The sequence below is a fragment of the Nanorana parkeri genome, unplaced genomic scaffold (genome assembly GCF_000935625.1).
Source record: "Nanorana parkeri isolate BGI_ZX_2015 unplaced genomic scaffold, ASM93562v1 scaffold1094, whole genome shotgun sequence".
In the NCBI taxonomy this organism is placed as follows: Eukaryota; Metazoa; Chordata; class Amphibia; order Anura; family Dicroglossidae; genus Nanorana; species Nanorana parkeri.
Genome location: NW_017307362.1, coordinates 194,948 through 205,751, shown reverse-complemented (window position 1 = coordinate 205,751; position 10,804 = coordinate 194,948).

Genomic DNA, 10,804 nt, shown 5'->3' with positions numbered 1-10,804 from the left:
GGCCATATACTATACTATACTATACTAATGGCCTTATACTATAAGGCCATTGTGGGCTAGTGCCTATGAGGGAACAACATCATAGCCCAACATGCACCATTCATGTTTGGGTGAGAGCCTCTGGACACTTCAGCATCATAAGTAAAGGAGGGCTGCAGCTGATAAGAATTTGGCTAAATTTAATTGCAATTTCTTAGTAATTGACCATGCAAACCAACAATAGATCTTCATATAAACTACACATCATGATAACTATATTTTACCCAGCAGTAATCGTGAAACATGGTTGGGGAAAAATGACAGCATGAAATCTAACGCTGACTCTGCACATAGGTATAGGTAGCTCCAGTGCAATAGGACCTATAATCGCTCTGCGCAGAACACCTTATTAGCATTTACTGTTAAGTAGTTTTCCTAAAAAAGCTAAAATTCCTAACTCATAACTAGATTAACTATTTAGTTAGTCAATGAATTACATTAAAAGCATAACTGAAAAAATATCACAGTGCTTTAGAAAGCAGATAAATCTGTGTTTATATTGTTTGACATACTGTCCAATAGACATCCTGATGAATCCTTTTCAAACGTCAGCGGCTCGTGTGTTTCAATAAGTCCAAGCAAGTCATCAAATATAAACATGTCCACTATGTGTTTGTTTGCTGTTGCCAAAATCTACAAAAAAGCAGGATTTGTCTTAATTTATTTTTACTATGAACATTCTAATTTACATTATTAAGAATGCATATTAAAACCAAATACAACAAATGTATCCCTTTAAAGCTTCCAAGGTTCAAAGCTACCATAAGGATCCTGAATTAGGATATGTGTTGACTAGCTACAGTGCCAAAGCATGCTTAAAGCAACCAGCAGAATGAAACAAAATGGTTCTTCCAAAACTCCAGCCTCTGTAATTAACAGTTTTTCTCCATAGTTTACCAGAGTCAGTGAGCACTCCCAGAGGGAGGTTTCCGGGACGGCTATACTAGTGGCAATCACTAGCTAGACAGGCTAAAGTAGGGTTCCAGTCTTCAAGTAAGTCACCGCACGACCAAAAACTTATTTTTTGTGCAGTCCCCATTTGACACTACAGTAATAGGAAGTATATACACATTTTTCAGTCACCATTACTGAATGATTTAAATGACACTTGATTTAGTCCATTACATTGGATTTAATGCCAACACTGACAATATAAACATTTAAAATGTGAGCACCGCACAAACTAGCATAGAGTTCAAAAATATAAATGTATTAGTCCTTCCTGAATTGAGATGACACAAGATGTTAACAGTTCATGTATTTCGGGGGACGCAAACTTTATCAGAGCTTTAAAATCGTGTGTGGGCAGGTAGACAGGACTCTTAAAGAATTGCAGAGGTTCAGAGACTAAATAACCTGTAAATGGTGAAGGCACTTGGGTTGTCAAGCAAAGTTGTTTAAGGTTACGGATAAATGAAGAATCATCAATAGTTTACCTACACGTTTAATTGGTTAATTCTCCTAAACATAGAGACACCAATTCACCTCATTTTTCAGCAGTACAGAGAACTGATCATCAGAAGCAATGAGCACTGTGGTCACAATATCTCTCACTTCCATATCAATTACACTCTGTAAAAGATGATGTAACCATTTATCATATTCAATTTCTTTGTTTAATTCTTCTACCTGCAAAAAAAAGCTGTGATTAGTAATCTGATTAGTAATGAACAGATGTAATATCTACTCCACTGAAAATTCACAGAAATCAGTATCATTGTGAATTTAATAAAAGAAGATAGCAGACGTTGGGTGCACCCTTAGTATATTAAGCTTGGATAGTTTGGATATAATTTATGCTTTGGATCTATATCGCTAATTTGTGCCTTAAGGGCCCAGTCACACCATATCTAGCACGTTCCAGCACAATTCTTCGACTTTCTCTCTGCCTGTTCATTGGGTACCTCTGCTGCCTCCCTGTGTAGAAAAAGGAATGTTTGTAACTACAGGGGTACTTTTACTGCAGGGGTACTACACATTAGTTCTCTGACTGCCTACTGCTAATCTGGTTTTTATCTCACCAAGTTTCGGGATATCCAGATACAATGTCATTCTTCAAGCTGGTACCTTCCTTTTGATTTGGTCCATAGAGATACAAGATCTTGTACAAACTGATATAAATAAAGGTCCCCACATATAAATACAATGTAATATGTCTTACACATTTTGCTGAGGGGGAGTGTAACCTAATGTTTTATGTCATCAGATATTTTAGGTAAAGAATATTTTAGGCATACATGTGATTAACTAAATACTAATACTCACCAATAACGAAAGCTCTGTTTGGATAATACTGGTAAGCAATTCATCCATAAAATCATAAATTGTGGTCTTCACAATATGATCATCTACAAAATCCTGTACCTCCATTTTAAGTACATGGTTAGAAAGTTCTTTAAGGAACTCATTTAGCAATTCATCCAGGACAATTTGTGAAAAAGATGTGAGTAATCCTCTCCTAAAAAGAAAGTTAGTTAAATGTCAGTGTTTGATCATCTAGGCAATGTGCTGAATAGGTGCCTATGGGGGTGATTTACTAACCTAAACACACGCACGCACTAGGTGCGTGTGATTTTTACACAGCAAAACGTATTTATCAACCAAAAAGTTTCTAAAAGCATATTTCCACTAATGCCATATATGGAAAAATCATGCACATGATGCATATATAATGCTGCTTCACAGTTTAGACAAAAATGGTTAGCTCATGCATTTACATTCCTGCATTCATCAACGCAAGCAACACAACATAGAGCTAATTTACACAACATCACCTTGCAAATTCATGCTTGGCTTTGCACAACACACCTGCTGGGTGTGTACACACTACAAAGGTGTTTAGATTCCACACATAGATCATGCTGGGAGGGAACACACTACAGAGGTGTATACATGTTCGTGGTGTGTTTATAAGGTTAGTAAATCAACCCCTATGAGTCATTTTATACTATTTAGAGCAGGCCACACAAAGTGTATGCTATTACCTTCATTGGACAGAAAACATTACTTTATGTGCTTTTCTGTCTTAAATTCACGTTGTTACTTGTGAATCACAATTTCAGCGCAATTTCATCATTTGACAAAATGCATTTGCATCAAAGTTAAAGGCAAACATAATCTGGTTTTTGGTTATTGTCAAGGGTGTAATGGTCTTTATATGCTTTCTGATGGTTAGAGAAGCACTTTGCAATCAATCTGGACCTGTAATTTTACTTAAGAATGGCTGCTTATTAGTCTCATTATTGTATTTGTTTTTTAATACATAACAATAAAAAGGTTAAAAAAAAATTACACAAATAAAGGTCAAATAAACACAAACACACACACACGTGAAATGTAGAAAAGTTCATGCACTTCCTAATTGAACAAATCTTTTAAAATAAATCCTGTAGTACTAAAAAAATCTCTAATCTCTAAAACAAGCTAAACCACAAAAGAAACTGCTTACATATAATAACACCTTTGTGAGCAATCCATTGCATGGCAATACCACAACTAGATGGAGCCTTGGAGCATAGAAAATTCCTATGCTTCTCAGTGCCATCTGGATCTCTGATCCAGATGTTGGATCGGCTGAGTCAAACTCCCTCTGCACTCTGCACTTCGGCTCAGCCATACTGAGACAGAGTGAATAGCCGAACTTTGTTTAGCTCACTTCACTTCGGCTTGGTTATTCACTCAGCTGCCTTCGGCAGCTAAGTGAATAACCCTGCAAGTCTTTGTTGCCGCTAGCTTTTAAATTGGCCAATCTTCTCCTGTTCTTAACATCTGCATTTATGTAAACTCAGATTTGCCCTACATGCTCAAACCAATAGACCTCATTGACAATCTATCTTATCTATCTATCTATCTATCTATCTATCTATCTATCTATCTATCTATCTATCTATCTATCTATCTGTCTATCTGTCTATCCATCTATCTCTGATAAAAAACAATCTAAAGAATATTTTTTTTTACTTTGTTTCACTATAATGACTGGCGGTGAATAAGTATTGCCACAGATACGCACTTTGATATCCATGGTTTTGATGGCTCTTTGCCATAATATTTTTTTGTTGGCATCCATGTGATCTGCAAAGCATAGAAATAATTTACAATTATGTTTGAAATCTAATAACATTATATGGAAGATACAAACTATTCCTATATGTATTACCAAAAAATAGCCGGCAGTGAGTGAATAGCCAAATGCTGCTCTCGGCTATTCTGCTCGCTACCTCCGAGGTAGCGAGCAGAATAGAAAAAAATGTAAAAAAATGTTTACAAATAATTTTAATAAATGTAAAAAATAGAAAAATTCAAAAACGTAATAAAATAATTATAACCATTTAAAAGAAAAGGAAAAAATAAACCGAGTGGGGCCCCCCTCCAAAAACCATGCCAGACCCTTAAGGTCTGGTAGGAAAGTTAGGTGGGACCCCATTTAAAAAAAAGAAAGCATGGGGTTCCCCCATAAAGCCATACCAGGCCCTTAAGGTCTAGTATAAATTTTAAGGAGAAACCCCACCACAAAAAATGGGGGAAATAAAGATATGGGGGTCCCCCCTAAAATTCCCAACCAGACCCTTGATCCGAGCGCAAACAGGAAAAGGGGGGATGAGCGAGCGCCCCCCCTTCCTGTCATACCAGGCCAAATGCCCTCAGCACTGGGAGGGTGCTTTTCCAGGGCCCCCCCCATTCCGATTGGGACAAGGGCCTCTTCCCCACAAGCCCTCCACGCTAGCTCTGCCCAACTGTACAAAACCTCCACCCAAACTAAAAAAACTGGACAAATCAAAAGACATGGGCAGAGTCAGCCATGGCATCATGACTGGCCCCCGCCCAGCTGTTTACATGTAATGACACCCCAGTGTCCTCGAGGACACTGGGCTGTCATTGAAGGGCAACAACTGGGTAGAGCCAGCCGTGACATTACGGCTGGCTGCGTCCAGCTGTTGTCTTTAGCGGGGAGAACGGTCGGCTTCGGCCGTCCTTTCTCCATGCTTCGGGTGTCACTACAGCTCAGCCAAGCCGAAGCATATGCGTTTGGTTTGGCTGAGCCGTTTGGCTGCCTTCGGCTGCTGTATGGGCTATTGTGAATAGCCCGTACAGCAGCCCTTCGGGTAGAGGTTTTATACGCATTACAACCCACCCTCCCAACCAGACCACAGAAAAGATAATGTTCTCCTTATGAAAGGGTCGACATATCTTCTTAACAGATAATTAATTCAAATATCATCACACTTATAATTACTATAGCTATATTTGCACTGCAGTACCTCAATGAATAAACATGAAATATGCAGAAAAGCTTAGAGTTTTTAAATTAGCTGTTTTAAAAATGTGATTCTTACCTTTGAAGGATTATTGGTTAATGCCTCAATAACTACATCTGGAAGTATCTCATCCTGCAAGATGTCAAACACCAGAGACTCCACCAAATCCCAAGCAAAATGTTGGTTTTCTATTAGATATCTATTTAAACCCTAAACCAAAAAACACACAAAACAGTAGAAAACAAAGAAAGCTAAAATACGTTTGAGTGAGCATTATTTTTTTTTCTGAAATATTGTAAGTTTTAAGTATTTTGTGTTCACTGATTTAAAAAGGTCACAGTGAAAGATTAAGATAATGACTGCTATTGCTCATTGCAAATAATGAAATAAATATGTGTCACTGGCAATTTAAAATTCATATTTCAAAGCTATCAATCGGCAAATGCTAAAACATATGTACAGTAAAAGACATGTGGCTGAATGCATAGAGTTTGAGACTTGACCTGAATTAGCCAATGGATAATGAAATATATCATCCAATCTACTGACAATTAATGCTGCAAGATTTTTTCTTTATTCTTTTCATGAGTTTCTTTTAAAGAATTAAAAAATTTAAATTAAAACTAACAGCATGCAATACCCTTAACTGCCTCCGGGCCGGCCATAGTAAAAAACGGCCGGCCCGGAGCTCTCTAGATCTTTAGACGTTCGCTCAGACACGCCGCTCGGAAACGGGCAAATACTGAAGAGCTTTTAAAGTGTCGCCTATGGCCAATTTTGGGTATGGTAGTTTTCTGCAAATTCGCGGGTGCGCGCAATTTTAAAGCTTGACATGTTTGGTGTCTATTTACCCGACGTGACCCGATCTTTTATATTTTACCAAAAAACTGGGTAATAATAAATGTTAAACTTTTTTTTCTCAAAATTTTGTGTAATTTTTCCTAATTATAGTAAAAAATAAAAAGAAAGTTCTATCTGTCCCCAAAAAATGGTATAAAATACATTTCAGTACAGCGTTGCATGACGCAATAAACTTCAGTCAAAGTACCGCAGCGCTGAATACTGAAAAATGGCCTGGCCAGGAAGGGGGTCTAAACACCTGGTCTTGAAGTGGTTTTAAAGGAACATTACATGTCTAGTTCATCAAGCCTTTAGTCTGGTTTTCCCATTGCTGGAGGGCTGAAAGCAAAAAAAGGTACCAGTTCCTGCTCATACCAGCACAGATAACAGATAACATGGGGAGTAAACTTATGAACAAGCCACTTTCTCGCTGTGTGTAGTAGGTAAGTTGCTATCACTTCACAGTGAATCTTCAACGGAGACCCTTTAGGACCTTTTAGGATAATTAGCATTGGGGAAAGGAGTAGAGAAATATGGTACCAGGATCCAAGCCAGTAAATAAGGTTCAGGACTGAAGGGTAATAGGGTCAGAAAAGGCAGGGAGAAATAGCGAGAAACTCAGAAACTTGGCAAGCACAAGGAGAAATAAATGAATGGGAAACACACTGAAAGCAGTACGAATAGGAAGAACAAAAGAAATAGGTCACAAGATCACAAAGAAACACACAGTAAACTCTCAGTAATATACATACAGTAACAGACAACCAGAGTGTTTACGCCAATACCTTTTGCAAGGATCATGGATAATGTGAGGATGTACATTTTATGTGCAGGTTTTATCTGAGATGATTACTGAAGTATGTATGTGTTAGGACACAGGAAGGAAGCATAAAAACCTGGAGAACCCAGAGAGGGTCACATGAAAAGGAACAGAAACAGTGGGAGCTACAGTAAGTGGTTGGTAGAAAGACCCAGCTCAGACAGCAGTATCATAGGAAGCAGCAGGAGGCTCCACAATAGAAGAAGCTTTAGGAGCAGAAGGAAAAGAAGCCACACATGAGTGACCTGGAAGTAAACATCCATCAGGCAAAACAACAGCAAATTCCAGAATCAAAGATACTGGTCAGATGATAAGCAATCAACAGGTGGATGACTGCCTGCTTAACAAATGAAAGACCACATGCAGTTGACTGCCTCAACAGACAAGCAGGTGAAAAGCATAGGCCTAACAATTATATTTTGCTTAAAAATTTAAGAATTTAGACATAAAATATGAGCTCATATTTACAAAAAAATACAATAAAAGTGTCAATTTATATTAAGTCCCAGCTAAACCTTAGATACATGATCTGACCAAGGAATGCTTTTTCTTTCTAATGCATTCATAGATATAAATTTTTTTAGAAACATGCACAAACTTTGAATCAATGTTTAGTTATTATTATTATTAATAATAATATTATACAGGATGTATATAGCGCCAACAGTTTATTACTGTAGGATAGATTCTACCTTAGAATTTTGATGACAATGCTTATGTTGATTGCATCCAGAATGAAAGCTATACTTACAGTTTTAGTTTTGGTTTTCTCCCATTCCATATTTTTCTGTAACACATTTTTACTGAAACTCAGCTTATATTTGGCATATCTCTTCCTAGAAGAAAAAAAAATATTGAACGTTGTTTAAAAAAATTAAAGCGCATCTCCTGGACCAAAATAAGTTTTTTCATTTTGGTTTACACATCTTCAATTTAATATTTATCTAAATCAACTAGTTTAGATAGAAAGGATTAAAACCTGTCAGTTTTTTTCTTCACCCCTGTACAACACAACAGGAAATGGGAGGAAATCTCTCAAAAGTAAGGGAAATCACTGCAACAAGGGACCACAATGGAAGAATTCCCCTTTATTTCTGTTCAGAAGACCGCTACAAAATGTTCTTTCACTTTGAGGTCCAGTGATAATCATTACTATTAAAATTGGGGGGGGTGAACCTTCCTAGTAGGGACACAGACATAAATAAAAGGGGTTGCTAGTAAGGATGCACCGATACTGATTTTTCGGTATCGAGTGAGTGTACCGATATGTTTTCATCGGTACTCGCTGATAACAAATACTGATACCAGCATTCCGAGGTAGCCTGATTACCTGTAAAGCCAGTGTTCTATGGAAAGCACACTGGCTTTACGCTTCCTCGCAACACTACGAGGCAACCTGGCTTCCTGATCAATCAGGTTGATTGATTGGCCAGTAAGCCAGTCTGCCCCGCAGTCTCGGTAGGCAGCATGAAACCAGCTTCCTAGGCAATCAGGAAGCTGGGCGGTGGGTCATGATCTGTCGCCCGGCTTCCTGATTGTCCAGGAAGCCAGCTCCATGCTCCCTCATTACACTGCTGGGCAGAGGGAATCTCCCTCTGGCCAGAAGTTCAGGTATTGGGGTAAGTATCAGAGCATTTGTACAAGTACTCGCCAAATGCTCAGTATCGCTACCGATACCAAAAATGTTCATATGTTTTGGTTTTGACATGAAAACATTAGGAAAGTTATCTAAAATATGCCAAGATTTACAGGGACTATCCCAGGTTTAGAACATTGGTTACTGGAAATGTTCTACGAAATGGAGATGACCAACTTCAATTCAATCTCTATTTTTTCATTTTTTATTCATATTTCAATATCTATCGATTTTAGCTTGTCAACTCTTCAAAGATTTAGTAGTCAGCTTTGAAAATGTTTGAACTGTTGTGTTTTTGTTGTGTTTTGTGTGTTGAAACTGATGACTAATTTTTAGCTAGACATTCAGCTTATACATGTGAGTACCACAATGTAATTAAAGAAGAGTATTTAAAATACAAAACAAAATTGAATGTGTAAACCAGTTTAAAGTATTTATGATAAGATTTTAGTACAGTATACCATAGTATTCCAAAACGGTATGAATGATGTCTTGGAATACCGATGCATTATTCTTGGTAACTAAGCTTAAGTATATGACCTCAGTTACCATGTCCCTGGATATCAGTTGTTTACAATTTTGCATCTTTAAGCTACCTTGCTACACTCCTCAGTTGAGTCATTCTGTACATTTATTTTTACCTCATCTGTGGAATTTCCTTGTGCTATTTCCATCATGAGTTTATTAAGTTACTGACATTCTCTTTTTCATAGTATTAACAAAATTAATACAACAGTTTGCTTTGCTGACAAAAATGCATTTCTGCTGCTACAGCGGCTTCTCCATGAGCTATTGTTTCAAACCAACATGATCTGTTAGCGTGCAGGAATAATATAAGGCAGTGCTTTGTCCTTCTCATGTACAGTTGTAGAGCTGCTAATGGTTCTTTGCTGCTCCAGTAGGCTTTTCAGCATCTAGCCTGAGCAGATGTTGTAGCAGCTTATACGGATCTCCAAATTATGCAGCATTATGTATGCTTTTGGCTTTGCTTTCTAAACAAAAGATGTTATATTCTGTTTGGAGACTGTGCCCTAGGTTGACTCCATTTTCTGAAATTGTAAAGCCTGAAATCAGTTCAAGAGGCATGAGATGTGTTTCTGTTACAGTATATATTGCTGAAACAAGTACATTGAATTTACCAGGGACTGATAGCAAAAATATGATCCTTTAAAGAGTAAATTAAGTAATATGCAGTAAATCTAGTTTTATATTACTTCGTAGGGAGTATATATTATAAGTAGAGCTCTAACCAAATCTTTTGTTTAGCTTTGTTTGGAGTGGTCACATAATAATTCTTTTTGAAGTTTTTACTGCTGTCTATGAGCTGGTGGAAAAGATGACTCCACCCCCTGCCCCTGCTTAGCATAAAAAAACATCTATCTGCAGCTTCTGTAAAGGGAACATATCTGAAAAACATGCAGTTGGCCTTGTCATTTTGATATAAACAGTTTTAATATAACAAAAACTGATGGTAGAACTATAATAGATTAATTTCTATTTTACAAATCAATGTTTATATATGGTGGTCAAAGTTATTGATAGAGGTGTTTTGTCAGTAAAGTAACTTACTTATCATTCGGAGTTTGTAGAAGTGGGTTAGTGTATTCCTTGCCTCCTTTTCTGTGCTCCACATTTGCTCTTGAAATGTCATCTGTGAGACTATCAGATAAATAAAGTGTAAAAATCTGCTATGAGTACTGCAGGCACCCTAGATTTGAGATAACACAGTGAGGTAAAAAAAACCCCTCTAGATTCTCTCTACATGTGTGGGTTACTAAGTGAGCCCCACTGCAGAAGACATCTAGGAACAATTGGTCATTGATGTCACCCTTGATTTCCAGCAGTGTGTTTACATTACCACAGTACCAGGGCTCTTCTATTTAGCAACGGGAGTGCAGTATTTAAAGCTCATCGGGTGACAGGTCATCATGACTGACATGGATTTACATCTCTGGATGCCACAATTGGCATGGCTTACATCTCTGGAAAATGTGATTGCCATGGATTTACATTAAGGGACATTTATATATTTTTTTGTGTTTATGTTTTTATTTAAAAAAATACTTTTACAAGGTGTGTGTTTGTTTACTTCTAACTCTTTGTGGGAATGACTCATGCACTCATTTTCCTGGGAGGGGGCAGAAATCTAAAACATTTAAAGTTTATTTTAATATTATTTATTTGTCATATTAAAATAGAAGATAGAATATG